We start from the raw sequence: 16,502 nt of genomic DNA on the forward strand, positions 1-16,502 counted from the left end.
CGGAACCGGTTGCGAAACACTACCGATAGTCTCTTAAATAGTCTGAGCCTATTTGCTTGCTAAAGTTTATTAGGTTATCAAAAAAGCTATGGGTTTGGTTCAAATTTAAATTTAGCCGCTTTCGGAGGGAACTAGTTTCGGCACTACTGACAATCCATATTGTGGTGTTAGCCTACTTCCTCAATAACCGGTCATCGAGTTGTCGAAAAAGCCGTGATTTGATTTGCCGCATGCAAGAATTTTGTCAACTTTTATATACGGCCACTTCCGGCGGAACACCCGGAACCGGTTCTGAAACACTACCCGTTCATATAAGGTCTGAGACTGTTTTCTTGCTAACTGCTCATCAGGTTATCGAAAATGCCGTAGTTTGATGTGCCGCATGCATGGGTTTGGATCACTTTTATATATGACCACTTCCAGCGGGACATCCGGAACCGGTTCAGATATGGTCTGAGTCTTTTTTTATGCCAACCTTTCATTGGGTTATCAAAAAAGTCGCGCTTTGATATATCGCATGCATGGATTTTTTTCACTTTTATATTTGGCCACTTCCTGCGGGACTCTCGGAACCGGTTCCGGAACACTACCGGTTCAGATATGGTCTGAGACTGTTTTCTTGCTGACTGTTCATCAGGTTATCCAAAATGCCGCAATTTGATGTGTCCCATGCATGGATTTGGTTCACTTTTATATTTGGCCACTTCCGGCGGGACTCCCGGAACCGGTTCCGGAACACTACCGGTTCAGATATGGTCTGAGACTGTTTTCTTGCTGACTGTTCATCAGGTTATCCAAAATGCCGCAATTTGATGTGTCGCATGTATGTGTTTGTTACATTTTTATGTATGGCCCCTTCCAAGGGTACTGGTCCGGAACACGTAAATGGCCATAACTCCGGAACGGCTGGACCGATCCGAACCATTTTCAATAGGAAACAATGGGACCAGATTCCGCGTCGAATGAACCGTCGGTTATTAAAATCGGTTGAGGTTTACTGCCAAAAAGTGATGTGAGTTTATTTGTACACACACATACACACACACAGACATCACCTCAATTCGTCGAGCTGAGTTGATTGGTATATGTGACTTGACCCTCCGAGCCTTCTATCGAAAAGTCGTTTTTGGAGTAAACATATAGCCTTTCCAGTATACTTAGTGTACGAGAAAGGCAAAAAGTGCTATATATTTAAAGTTACTCATTTGATTGTTTTGGTGTAAAAGTTTAAATTTTCATGTACATTTTGGAAAACTTAGGGATGAGGATGAAGAATCTCGAGTAACTTTTGAATTTGTAAAAGACAAAAATTACGAATATAAAAAGTAAGATATTCAAAATTTTTAATTAGTTTTGAAGTTTTTTCTTGAAAAATAAAATTTAATGACCAGTGTAATGTTTTTCTACTCCGAAATGAACTAGCATAGGGTTAAAAATCTCGTTAATACAGGCAAAAAAATGCTTTTCCACAAAGCATTATGAATCCCCTAGAGCTTGTTTTCAAACGGTTTTATTATTAAAATCACCATCGGATTCCAAGCTACAGTTTTTCAAATTAAATGTGTGCGAAAACACTTAGGAACTATTAGAAAATTACTCAAGGATCACGAAATATGCTTTTTAAGTTATTTTTTTTTAATTGCTATTTTTGAAACCACAGTAGGTATTATCTAAATCGCAGTTGTTTATAATTCGACTTTTCTCGTCATTGTGTGTGGAACTCAAGGCAGAACTCGTCATGTATCAACGAATACATCGGGATGCGTGAAATCTTCTTCCGTACGCATTTGGGCAATGTTTGTTGCAAGAATGCCAGATAACCCGAGTAGAGGAGAATAGCAAATTGATAACAACAGAATCACATAGCCTGTTTTTATATCATAATTTGTTATTGTTAACTTATCAAAATATATCTTTTTAATAACATGTTCTGTTGGGCAATTTTATTTTGTTATATTCAAATTTTTGGGATATATCCACAAGATAACATTTCAATAATATATTTTGTTGTAGAACATGTTTAGTTATTATTCTGCTGTAGAGAATGTACAAATATGTGATGAAGAATAACACAACAGTAACAAGTTCACAAATTTCCTAATATTAAGTTGTATTTGATCTAACAAAACATGTTATTGAATTATTCTTCTAGGAACATTTTTTTTGTTATGATATTTTTTATTTTGCCATTTTGATTCCATTATACAGTTATTAGGCCAAAATAACATATTTTATTATGCTGTTGATATTTTCTTCTGCTCGGGAACAACCTCACAAATATTTTGAGGCCAATTCAATACCAAAACGCGAATTCATAAATTAGCTTTCATCTAAGTATTTTTTTATAAAACCACAACAATTTCTTTAAAATATAGATAAAAGTGAATAATAATTCCACGAAGCTTATTTCCATATACCTCAATTCTATTCTCAGCGCCACATGAATTCAATTTCAGTCATTACTTCAAGAAAGCACTATGGTACGTAAGATGGTCATAAACTATAATATGTACAACCCTAATAGTGTATTAGAAAAGTCGGCCAAATTCTTCGCTATCCAAGTAAATTAATGTTTTCAAAGTACTAATACCTCTAAGCAAAAATCTTCGAAGTTAAACAAATTTTGCCAATCCTACACATCCAAAACAAACTAGGCAATCATTTTGTACACCATCAGTGCACCGAAAAATTATTTCTGTCATTACGTTGTGAAAACGACAACTTTTCACTGACAAAAAGAGCGCTCAAACAGCCTACATTGAAACAAAAGTGCTACTTTTCGACACTTGTGCTAAAAAGTAGTACTTTTCGGCACTTTTGCCAACATATATTCACAGAGAAACAGACGTAACTCTTAGAACAAATGTCATTGGAAAAACATACATCAAACCATAACCGTCCAATGCTAAACATACTGTACTTGGGGAACGTTCAAAAATTACGTCCAGAAAAGTGTGACAGTACGTGTAATAGGTATAGGAAAATAGCGTGACAGAGGGGGGAGGGTTGTCTAGAAATCCCAAAAGTTGATGGACGTAATATTTGAATCTTCCCTTGGCCGGGCAATCACTAGGTGACAGTAGGGAGCAAACGTCAAACAAAAGCAAAAACGACGCCAGCGCAGCAAGTGGTCAATCGACCTACTACCGAAAATTTAAAGCAGCCGCTGAAAAGGTAATCGATGGGAAGCGAGCGGAGTGTAACGTCTGTTTCTCTGTGATATACGTTTCATTCATTTTCGTGTGTGCAGTCAACAGTTGGATGAACTACATGTTAAATAAGGTTGATTGACCATGATACTCAGTCGTACCTAATTCTGTAGACGCGTGTAGCCTAGAAAAAATCCTTTTCAAACCTTCTTTTTCGTAATTCCAAACAATTTTGTATGCAACCCGTTGCAAAACTCGATTTTTTTTCAGCACTAGTGTTGCATAGATAACTATTACCTGTAGTAGTAAAATAGTATGTTTCATACGCATAAAAATTACGCACACATCTGCTTGTACTCTCCCTGTGACGAAGACAAAAGATTTATATACATGTCATCAATGGATTGATTGATTGATCAGCTTTTGCTGCATTCTGCAGCAGTGACATCAGACATTGAAGTACCACAGAGCTTTTGTGGAGTGTGAATTTGATGATCAGATCAATTGATGAACTGAATATTGAACGGTGACTAAACACCATTTCGCTAACTGCTGCTTCTGCTTTGATGCGGTTTTCTTCGGCATATTCAAATCGGGAGGTAAACGTCAACACATAGGTGGAGTGAAATATTAGTGTGCAATTTAGAAGATTTATACGATTTCTTGTGCTATGATGGCTGGTTATTGATAGTCTACATCCTTATGCTTCGATCTATTCTGTCATAGGCGAAGATAATTTTAAAAATTCGTGATTATTGATTAATTTCCGTCTGATATGACAAGAATTACCACAAATGGCGAAGTAAATTTTTACCCTACTATTCGAGACAGACCTCGAAAACAATTTATTGTTTCTCTGACAGAGTAAGCAATATTTTATTTTATATGAAAAAATATGTGATTTCGTGCATTTATTTTCTGCAAGCCACTTCTCGAATTTCTCATTCCTTTAGTGAATACCACCCTGCTCCCTAACCATGGAATCACTTATGCTGCACTCCTCGGTCACAGTCAGTTAACGTTGACCGTTCGCGTTGGTCAGACAAAACATCCAAAGAATGAGCGAAACCACCCTTGTATGGACATCTCGGCGCTATCCGATCTCGGTCTCGATTGGCAGATCGAAAGTCAAGTGAGACCAAAAGGCATCGCGCGCGATCGAGAATTCAAACCCAATGCTCTGTGGTGGTGCGATCCGATGACAGTGCACAAAACGATCTACTGTACATACCTACCTAGTTGGCTGCTCCTAATCGAATCTAATCCGCGCGAGTCCGTTCCGTATTCATCGTGCCTACCACCCACCCCCCTGCGGGCATTATTTGAACGAGGGGGGCTCTAATGTGTGAAGAGTTGATTGAAGGTAGCAGTCGGCGGCGGCAGTGCAAATCAAAGCCAAACGACTATGCACAGATTGGCGCGGGGCCTCCTCAAGAATTGAGCCATTAAAACACCATCGACCGTCTCTACGTAGGAACCGACAGTGCGAAGTGTGTGCGCGAAGGGAAGGCGCTGTGCATTTTTCGATGAAAAAGTGTAGGTAGGAAGGAAATCGCTCGTTCGCAGGTGGAAAAAACAGAATGAAGCGGATCGAGCTCAGTGGCGGTGAGGTGCTTGCTACTGCTGCTGCTATTGGTGGTGGTCTATGGGCTATTGATGGTGTCTGCGGGCTTTGTTGTGGCTAATCTAACACACAGTGCTCAATCAATCCAAGGTATATTTAATAAATATGTGTAATTTTGTTTGCGTTTAATTGTACGCCTTTGGCGGAAGACCGATGGAGGACGATGCGCGAGAACTTCTTGCGATGGGGTGTTATAGGGGTTTCCAACCTGTTCTAACGTCGAGTACCGCTTCCTACAGCAGTGACCAACATTGTTTTAATACTATCTAAGAAAATTGAAATAATGTGCTACCTGTTAAGTTATAAACTGAAAGCTTCCTCTGCCAATAAACATTTTGCACTCGTATAGTGTGTGACAAACACGTAGATACTCTATGCCCAAAAAGTTCAAGAAAATTTATGTTGCAAAAAGTTGCCACTAGAGAAATAAAATTCGCTCTGGACGAAAATCCACCACCGGTTGGAAACCACTGGTATCAGCTGGCTGGCGCTGGCTTCCAGTTCTAGAAAGGCTCTGCTGGCTAACAGGGCCATGGGTTTTCCGTACCTGAGTGCTAATGCTAGCGGAATTTGGTTTGGACACTGAGGGGGTTGATGAAAGAGCATGGAAATTCCGCACCACCACCGCCGCCGACATCAGCCACCGTGATCGCGTCTTTGCGTCTTCTATTGTTGCAGAGTAGTTGCGCTTTCGATTCGATGGATGATGAGTTGTGATTTATGGATGTAATCAGCACCACCAGCCAGCCAGCAGCAGGCGGCCGACGATCAGCTGACGGTCAAAGCTCCGTGTGGCTGTGCGGCATGCCTAATGCGTAATTAAGAGAAGCAATCGACCTTACCGGAATCGGCGCGGTAGAATCCTCCTGTTTGAAAACGAAGCTTGACGCTGTTGGCGTATGACGATGGCGACGACGACGGTGATGTTCAATGATGATTATTATTATGACTGAACTTGACTCTCGGCAGTGAGGGTCATTGAAGTGAGCGTTACGCTTCGAATCGGTGGTCAGTCAACGTCCAAGTCTACGTAAGATGTGGCTCCGATACGCAGCATATTCGGTCCGTTGAGGTATAATGCTTCAAATTCGGTTTGTTTTCCGGTTCACTTTATGCTGCAGGCTTAATTGACTCAGCCAGGATACCTGGCTGCTGGCATGACGTCGGAACAAAAAAAAACTAGCTGTAGCGAATAACGCATACATTTTGATCTTCATGTTGTTCTACGCCAACGAACGGGCAGAATGAGCGAAGATGGATGTATAAGAGTCTGGTCGACAACCGACACTTTTTCTGACGCCATAGATATTAGGTCATACGGGTACAATTGTCCTGTGTTTCGAGCACCGGAAGCAAAAGAACCATCCAACGCTTGTCATGTCAGCCGAAGCGGTTGCTGCATATAGGTATCCTTGGACAGATTGATGATACCTTGGTGAAAATATTCAGTCTGGCAGCTGCGGTAGCTTTTCAATCTTCCGTAAAGTGGAAAGTTTTCTCTAAATTTGCAATATCATCAGAAACTAAACGAGAAGACAGGAGTCAACATGAAACAGAGGAAACAATAGCTCAAGAGGTGATTGGTACCGCTCAGCGAGAAGAATGCGACCAGGAATCGAATACTAGTGGCCAGTACTTGGCTTACAGAGTATGGTACAGAGTAGCAACTAGCAACTGCAGGAAGGAAATTAATCCCCAATAGCAAAAACCAGCAGCATGAAGAAAGTGTGAGAACCGAAGCTCAGGAAAGATTTGATCGGTACGATATGAGTAGGTTTTATGCAACTTTCAACGGTACGTGGCACAAAACTGTACTAGAAAAGAAATATTTTGTGGGATTTATCAGTAGTTGATCCAATAATCCTTCAGGTGTTTCTTCAAAAATTTCTTCAGAAAGTCTTCTAGGGAATTTTAAAGAAATTCTGCTATGGATGCCTGCGGAAATGTCGCTGAGAAATCTTCAGGAATACTTTTATTAATTTCTTAAGAAATACTAAGTTTCCTTGAAAACCCTAATTAATCCACCTAGCGATGATAGCGTCTTTCTCGTGTCTTCGAAACCCCATTTCAACAAAACTCAAGAGACATGTTGATGAATATCGCACTTTCAAAAGTTTAACAAAAATCCATTTCATGGCACCAGAATGATTCGCTTAACTGGCGTTTGATGTTTGATCCTTAAACTTAAAAAAGCCGCTACCTTGATTTTGAGCCACTCTTTTGGATCAGTCCGCAATCTTGGATATTTTGGTCAACATTTTTGGACCCTAGCCATCTTCCGCATACCAAATATACCCAAATACGTGGCTTTAAAGCCTGAAACTCAATTGAACAACCGCCATCTTGAACTTGGAGCCGTTATCTTTGATTTTAGACCTCCATATTGGATATTTTGCCCGCCATTTTTGGACTCCGGACCGGACATCTGCTTCATATCAAATATATAAAAATTTCATGATTTTGGAGCCTTTGACAGCCGCCATCTTGAATTTTGTGACGCCATATTGTATATTCTGATCGCCATTTTTGATGCCAGACTTCTTCCCTCTACCAAATATACCAATATTGTCATCTGGAAGTTTAGGCCGCCATGTTGGATTGTGCGCCGCCATCTTGAAAATTCTAGGCGCAATTTTTGGACTTCGAACATCTTTCCCATACCAAATATACCCATAAAGCATGGCACTATTAAAAAACTGCCATCTTAAATTGGGAGCGGTCATCTTGGATTTTAGGCCGCCATCTTGGATATTCTATTGCCACTTTAGGACTCCAGACATTTTCTCTATACCATACATACCCATACTGGATGGTTTTAGAGCCTAAAACGCTATTCAGTAGCCGCCATCTTGGATATTTTGGTTGTAATTTTTGGACTCCGGATATCTTCCCCACACCAAATATACTCATATAGCATGGTTTTAGAGCCTAAAACATCATACAACAGCCGATATCTTAAAGTTAGAGCCGCCATCTTGGATTTGGAGCCGCCATCTTGTATTTTATACCGTCATCTTGGATATTTTTTTTGTAATTCTTTAACTCCGGACATCTTCCTCATACCAAATATACTTATATTGCATGGTTCTAGAGCCTAAAACACCATTGAACAGCCGCCATCTTGAATTTTAAGGAGCCATATTGGATTTTATACCGTCATTTTGGATATTTTGGTCGTAGTTTTGGACTCCGGACATCTTCCCCATACCAAATATACCCATATTGCATTGCTTTAGAGCCTCAAACGCCATTCAACAGCCGCCATCTTGAATTTGGAGGCCATATTGGATTTTATACCGCCTTCTTGGAATCTTGGATATTTTGGTCGTATTTTTGGACTCCGGTCATCTTCCTCATACCAAGTATACCCATATTGCGTGGTTTAAGATCCCAAAATACCATAAAACAACCACCATCTTGAATTTGGAGCCGCCATCTTAGATTTTATACCGTTATCTTGGATGTTTTGGTGGTTATTTTTGGACTCCGGACATCTTCCCCATATCAAGTATACCCATATTGAGTGGTTTTAGAACCTAAATCACCATTAAACAGCCATCATCTTGAATTTGGAGCCGCCATCTCGGATATTTTGTTCATCATTTTTGGACGCCGGACATCTTCCCCATACCAAATAAACCCATATTGCATAGTTTTAGAGCCTAAAACACCGTTAAAAACCGCCATCTTGAATTTGGAGCTGCCATCTTTAATATTAGGCTGTCATCTTGAATTTTGGGCCGATATCGCGGAATTGGTGATCTCCAGTGTTGATTTCCGCACCAAATCCGTCAACCATGCTTAAGGTTTCAAAAATTACCGTAGTTTGATGTGTCGCATGATGGGGCTTGGTTCAGTTTTATATACGGCCAGTTCTACCGGTGCAGGTCCGGATCACTAAGATGGCCATAACTCCAGAGCGCCTCGACCGATCCGAACCATTCTCAATAGCAAACAATGCGGTAAAATTCCGAAAAATCGGCCAATGGGAAGTGCACTAAAAGTGAGTGAACTTATTTTGCTCACAGACATATATACAACACACATACATACACACATACAGACATCATCTCAAATCATCGAACTGAGTCGTTTGGTATATGCGACTTGATCCTCCGAGCCTTTTTTCTTTTCGAAAAATCGTTTTTTGAGTGAACATACAGCCTTTCCAGTACACTTAGTGTACGAGAAAGGTAAAAATTCTCAAAGTTTTCTAGAGATTACCCCAAACATTAATTTAGGAACTCTTTTTTATCTTTCCTCCAATATTGCTGCAGAGATTCCATTAGAAATTATAAGAAAATCCTCCAGGAATTCCTTTTGGAAAGATATCCGCGGATTTGTTTTAATTCTTCAGAACATCTTCCATAGATCACTTTAAAATTTCCGCTAGGATTTACTTCGGAATTTTCGATGGATTTCTTCAAGAAATCGTAGGCGATTTTTTTTTTCAGAAAACCACCCACGGATTTATTCAAAAATGCACTAAGCGATTCCTTAAGAAAATCAAAGGTTCTTAAAGATTTTTTTCCAAGGATTTTTTAAGAAAATGTTTCACAGGTTCCTTCAAAAATGAAATATGAAATTAGAATTAGTTAAAATACACAAAAATAAAAACTTTAAAAAATTTCCTACAGAAACCCCTTTTGAGATTCCTCCATAAATTTGTCCAAGGATTCCAAGTCAAAGGAAATCTTCTAAGGATTTCTTCTAAGATCAATCCATGGTTTTCTAGGAATTCGGTTTGAAATGTGGTTTGTTTCAAAAACTCCTCCGGTGATTTTGTTCCTTCAGAATTATTTCCAAAGATTCTACAACGAAATTCTCCCGCACCTCCTTCTAATATTCTCTGATGAATTTCTCTTGAAGTTTCTCCAATAGACGAAAAAAATCAAACTTTTTCGAAGACACAGTCTCGGATACTTATTCAAAACGACGTATCAACATAGGATTTGCGTGTATTATACGTCGTTTTGAAAAAGTATCCGAGCAGTGTGTGTTTGACAAAATGAGAGATAAATTTGTGAAAAAATTACCACTTGTTTTGGTGGGATTCGAACCCACGACTCCGTATCGCTTGTCCGGCGCTTTAACCAACGTAACAGAACAAGTTACGATTTTGTGAAATAGAAAGTCAAACTAGATTCCAAGCACCACTCTTACAACTTTATCTCTCTTTCGGCTTAGATGTCAATCTCCCACACTCTCGCGGATGCGCCTTCGGAATTATGAGGGTGAGCGAATTGTTTATGCGACGTGATATGATGCCCTACGGCCGCATGCTTCTCCACCGACCGAATGGAACTTTCTCCAAGAATTTTTTTGGTAGATTCCTTCTGAAACTCCACCAGGTATTACTTCCGAAATTTTTGTAAGGAACCGTTGAAACAGTTCATCGGTTATTTCTCCAGGAATTCCTCAAGAGTTTTCTACAGGGATTTCTTTAGAAATTCTTTAATAAATTCTTCCAGTGGTTTCTTCAGGATTTTGTTTTTTTAATATTCATTAAGAAATTTGTTGAAGTATTTCTTCAGTCCACCAAAGATTTTTTCTAAGGAATTGCTTTAGGGATTCCATTGAAAATCCTCACATGATTTTTTTCCTATAAATCCCTCAATACTTTTTTCTAGGCATTTCACCAAGAGTTTCCCGAGAACTTTCTCCATGTATTTCTCCAGGAAATTCTTAATAAAAACCACGTAGGACGCTTCCCGGGTATACTTTGGGGATTTCTCCAAGGATTCCTCTTGTATTTTTACTCCTGAATTCCGTTAGGAATTCCTCCCGAGATCTTTCCATTGATTCGTTCCAGGATTCTTTAAGAGATTTGTTCCGGGATTCCTTTACCAACTATTCCCAGTATTCCTTAAAAGATTTTTCCTGGGATTAATTTCTAGCTCTATCTTATTTCCGAGATTCCATCAGGGATTTATACCGAGCTTCCTTCAAGGATTCTTATAGAGGTTCTTCCCTGCATTCCTTTCGATTTTCCCGGTTTTTTAGCGATTCCTCCCAAGATTCATTCAGGGATTCTTTCAAGGATTTTTCCCGAGATTCCTCTATAGATTTTAGGGATCCCGTCCAAAATTCCATCATTGAATTCTCCCGGGATTCCTTAAGGATTTTTGTTGGACTACTTCCGGCATTCTTCCAAGATCTCTTTAATAATTCCTCCGAGGATTTCTTTTTTTATTTGTCGTGGGTTTTTGACAACGTAAAGAAATCGTTGTCAAAAACCCACGACAAATATCATAGTCTGTCCGGAGACTATGTTTCTTGACGCTAGTTCTTGACTTCTAATTACTACCCTTGATGGAAGCAGTACCTGGAGACCAGGGTGCTAAAGGATGTTTCGGTATGTACAGAGTACATTGAAACGCATAGCATTTGAGTCAGAACTAGACTGACTTGGTACTGGATCCTACGTTCCTTTTATTTGGTTTTCAAATCGATTCTTACAATATAATCAATAAGTGTAAAAAGGATAGATATAGACGCCTGGGGCGGCGGTGACAATATTTCGGCAGTAACATATTTGGGTTTGAAACATGAGCAAAAAACAAAACAAACAAAAAAAAAAACAAAACAAAAAAAGAAATCCCCGGAGGAATTATTAAAGAAATCTTGGAAGAATGCGTTTCCTCTCTATGTTCCTTTAGAGGTTCCACCGGGATTTTTTTAATGATTTCTCCCGAGAATATTTTATGGTTTTCTTCCCATTCATCCCTGGGTTCTTACAGAGATTCCCTTGGAATTCCTTTATTCATCCTTCGTAGGCTTTCTTTAGTGATTTCTTCTGGGATTTCTCGAGAAATCTGTCAAGGACCCCTACGTTTCTTTTTCTGGAATTCCTTTAGATATTCCAGGATGTTCCAGGATATTCTTGGGATTTTGTCAATGATTCTTACCGAGTTTCCTATAGCGATTTCTGCTGAGATTCTATCATGAAATTCTTCTAGGATTCTTTCGGAGATATTTTCCGGTAATGCCACTTTGACTCCTCCCAAAATTCCTTGCAAAATTTCTCCTGGGATTCTTTCCGAGATTCCTTCACGTATTATTCCTGAGATGGCATCAGGGGTGATACACAAATTATGTCACGCAAAAATCGACCTTTTTCAACGCCCCAACCCCCCTCCCCCCTATGTTACACTTTTTGTATGGGACCTCAATATTTTTTGTAAGAGTCGTCACGCTCAGCAAAACCCCCCCTCCCCCTAAAAGCGTGACGTAATTTGTGTACGACCCCTCATTGATTCTTCCTGGGTTTTCTCCCGGGCTTCTTCATGGATTTCTTCCAGAATTTCTTCGGGACTTCGTTCATTGATTTCTCCCGGAATATCTTCATTGATTTTCAAGGTTTTCTTAAAAAAAATATTCGGGGATTCTTCACGTGATTCCTTTGAGTATTTCTCACTGGATTGCTTTTGAAAAAAGTCATTAATTGGTTTCTCCAGGACTTCTTCCAGAATTTTATCACGTATTCATCTCAATATTCATTTGGGTTTTCTTAGAAGAATTCTCCCAAATTCTTTCAGGGATTCTTTATAAATTCTTCCTGGAATACCTTCATTGATTCCTTCGGTGTTTGCTTCAGGGATTTCTCACAATATTCCTTCACTGATTTTGGCTGAGATTACTTTAGGGATTTTTCCAGGGATACCTGCCGGCATTCGTTCAGGTATTCCTCTCCAGATATATTTAGGAACTCTTTCGAGATTTCTTTGGATTTTTTATGGATTACTTGAGAGATTTTTCCCACGATTCCTTCATTGATTCTTCTAGGGTTTTCTCAATGCATTTCAGTTGGGAATTTTATATGATTTTCTACGGAGAGTTTTCAGGGAAATCATCCGAGATTCTATTAATGATTCACCCATGAATCCTTTCGAGATTCCAACAGGGTTTCTTTTAATATTTTTTCCTAAAAATCATTCCGAGATTTCTTCAGGGGTTTTTCCAGGTAAAAAGTATTGCAGAGTTAACCTAAGGATTCTTTCATGAATTGCTCCCGGAATTCCATGAGATTTCTACCGAAACTCATCCTGGATTCTTCTACACTGAAAAACGGCTTGAGGTTGAAATTTCTATTAAGAGGGTCAACTCAAATACACAACGCCACTAAATTTGTGCAGGCTGAGTTTCGTTTCAATTGAACAGATTAATGTTTTCAATTGTACTATAGTCCGATTTACAATTAAAAAAAAGTTTCTGTTGGCAATCGGATTCGAGCCAAGAACCTTGAGATCACCAGGCTCGCACGCTACCACTCGGCTATCAAACCGGTTGATGTAAGAGGAAACAAAACGCACACAAGAAGCGTTTGTTGGTGGATGGTCACGGTTTGCCATGGTAAATTTGAAAACTTTTTATGCTTATCATTACCGCAAGCTGTCTTTCAGTGTAAGAGTCGTCCCGAGATTCCTCCCCAGATTTTTCCCGGGATTCCTACAAACATTTCTCCTGCATTTTTTTTTACGGATTCATACCGATGTTCTTTCTAGAGTTCCTCCCGGGATGTTTGCTGATATTTTCCCACGGTTCCCAAGAAGATCACTTCCTGGGTTAGGGATGTGTTTATGAAAAGAGAGCTCCTCAACTCGCGTACGGAAAAATATGCTAAATATAGGAGGCTCGAGAACATCAAAATTGATGAAAATGCAACATCATTTATGCATTCTTCCTTACGAAAACATACTGGACCGAACAGGAGCCACTAGGTACTTAAAAAGATATGAGGGAAGACAGAACTGCCCAGTGCCCACCAGCTGGCCATTCCATTGAAAATCGATACAGTGGATCTCCGAATGTCGTGATACTGTGGGTATACAGTCATAGATCACTTAGCGGTATTTTTGGCCTCCAAAATTCAATAAAAAATAAAAGAAAACAAAAACTACTCACCGTTGGCTATGTTTTGATTCGAACTTTTGATCACCGAACCATTTGAAGTATAATGGCAGTCATGTTTGCGTAAAAAAGGAATATTTTACTGTTTATTGAAAGCCCTATTATAACCCGTAACGTGGGTAGATCACCTTAGAATGGTGCGTTGCGGTGTAAGATCTACCAAATCAAATTTTGATCTTGATATTTACCGTATTTATAAATATTTCAAGATCAAAGTTTGATGCTTTTTTGTGTTTTGTAGTTAATTTTGTTTAAATGTACTGCTATTCAACATTTTATTTCAGCAGGTTTGAGGTAAATTTATCGCATGATATAAATAATATTGTAAAAATATGTAACTGTGGCGAGCGTATCACTAATATGTAGCTTATTTGACGTACGTTGTTAATATTATTTTATATTTCAGATTATCAACCGAAGAATCTAGTAATTCAACCAAATGCCATCAAGACGACGAGGAAGCCATGATGAATCGGGCAGACAACTGATTCGAAGAAGACTTACCGTGGTGTGCCTGAACGTTGACCAAGCGTAATCTTTGGAGTTTACCCTTCCACTAACAACACCCAAAGTCCCGTGACACCTAGGCCTGAGAGATCGTAGAGTTGTCTACATTTTTCATAGGTGTCCAAAACTAACCATCCTTCCCCATCCCTCAGCAGTCGCAAGGACGTGGCCAGGACAGTGCTCGACCATTGGAGGATTGCGTCAGTCTTGTCTAAGAGTCAGAGATTAGTCCCAAATCTTTGTGCTTTGGTTCGGACGGGAAGGAGGCAACCCTCATAACAGCGGTCTAGGACTGTACCACCTACGATTTTGTGCGACTCGCTTAATGCTAATGCTAATGCTAATGCTAGTTTATTGAAAGCCCTATTATGGATCAGCACCACAGACTCCCATATATTAAGGACCAACGTATGCCAGTGCGTCATTACTCCAAATTCTTGGTTCAAAATTTATTAAATTTGCGTTAGTAGTGCTAAACTATGTAGTGTGTTGACTATTTTATCGATATAGTACCCGATATTATAACAGAAATAAAAAGAAAATATTGAAAAGTTCCAAATCCATATAGGGTATCGGGATGCTTCGTTGGCATAGTCCCCTCGTTCGGCCTATCTCAACGTTAACCAAAAACTCAAACAAACACGCATAACTGGATATCGGGAAAGCTATGCGGCAAACAACTGTAACATTTCGTTTCAATTTGAGCACTTTGGAGCATTAAAACTAAATGAAAATGTCACTTTGTTTAGCTTTTGTAGATGCCATGATTCTTCGGTTTAGTGGGTAGTCTATACACATGATCATAAATGGCATGATTCTGGAACATTTCGAACTGACTTTTCAATAACTGAACATTTGATGCGACGGTCGAAAACGCTATTTTGATCTTGTATATTTGTTTCCAACGAATAATAAATATTTTACAAATTGAATGTGGGCCGAATATTGAGGACATTTTTTTTCACTATGTACCCAAATCTTGGCCCATCAGTAAAGTGACGTCAACAACACCGATAAAGTGACGTCAACTACATTGCTTGCGTAAGAACCTGAAAGAACGAACAGGGAGAAAGATTTTGTGTACGGTGACTGTAAAAATATAACACAATAATAGGGTTGCGTTGTTTTCGTTAATAAATTAAGAAAGAACTTAAGTTTAAGTAATTTATTTACAATTTTTGAAAATTAGGCTCCGAAATGTGATGTACAAGTAAGATTAGTGAACAAACAGAGATAATACTTCAGCAGAAATATTGAAAAAATGAGATAATAAGTGGTTCTAGTGCATGGGAAGTAATAGGCCAACGTTGTATCCACTAATAGGCCAATGTTTGTACCATAGACCAACGTTGCATACCATCGCATCGAATCTTTTCAACTTAATTAAGTAAATTCTTAAATATTTACGTTAGTTTACTTCCAACTGGTGAAACATGCATTGCCTAGAGTGTGTAATAGGGTCAACATATTATTTCTAGTGCTATTAATTCATGAGTTATGGTCAAAATTGTCAATGCGGCTTGCAAATTAGGCCAAGGAATGGTACATATACCCTACTTTGCAAGCGGTACGCCACTAGGGTTCAGAAATGCTCTACATCTTAAGTATAATTATTGCCATTCTACGCTTGAAGATCCTTGGTTTTCAAGGTTCTATGTTGTAGAAAGATGCTTTTGACGCTTTATGCAAAAAAAAATGTTTAAAGTGATCCATGATAGCGCCAAACAATCAGTTTCTGGGTCACATTATGGATCACTGTTGAAAGTCCTTTTTTTTTTGTATTTGAATCCCAGAATCAAGCAAAACTTTGCTGGATAGATACAAATATATCTTACCCAAGACGTTCGAGCGGTTTATATATCAAAACCGATGGATTTCGACACTTTTCGAGCATAGGGAACGTCCATAAATTACGTCACGCAAAAATTGCCCATTTTCAACCCCCCCTCCCCCCTATGTCACTTTTTTTGTATGAGACCTCTGAAATTTTTGTATGGGTCGTCACACTTTGCTGAAACCCCCCTCCCCCCTAAAAGCGTGACATTATTTATGGACGTTCCCATACCACTGCCCTGTAGGAGTGCATTTTTATAAAATTCCGCTATTTTTCTGGCAGTTATGAGAAGATTACTCCATCGTTGCTTTATAATACAGTTGATTTACAGATTCAGCTCTTTTAAATCGCTTTATTTGTCAGAGAACATGCTACGAAAAATAATTTCGTGCCGAAGTATATGTTTTAAGCAAGATATACGACTTTTTTTTTTGAAGTGATCCGTAACTGCTGTGATCCATAACTTTGTATGGACGTG

The 16,502-nt window shown here is 39.1% G+C and overlaps 1 protein-coding gene across 1 annotated transcript in view; it reads left to right on the forward strand.

Moving 5' to 3' along the window:
• The window catches only part of LOC109621685 (scavenger receptor class B member 1), a 207,980-nt gene that overhangs the window by 75,804 nt on the left and 115,674 nt on the right, over nucleotides 1-16,502 (forward strand). The window lies entirely within an intron of this gene.

Source organism: Aedes albopictus, chromosome 2 (genome assembly GCF_035046485.1).
Source record: "Aedes albopictus strain Foshan chromosome 2, AalbF5, whole genome shotgun sequence".
NCBI lineage: Eukaryota > Metazoa > Arthropoda > Insecta > Diptera > Culicidae > Aedes > Aedes albopictus.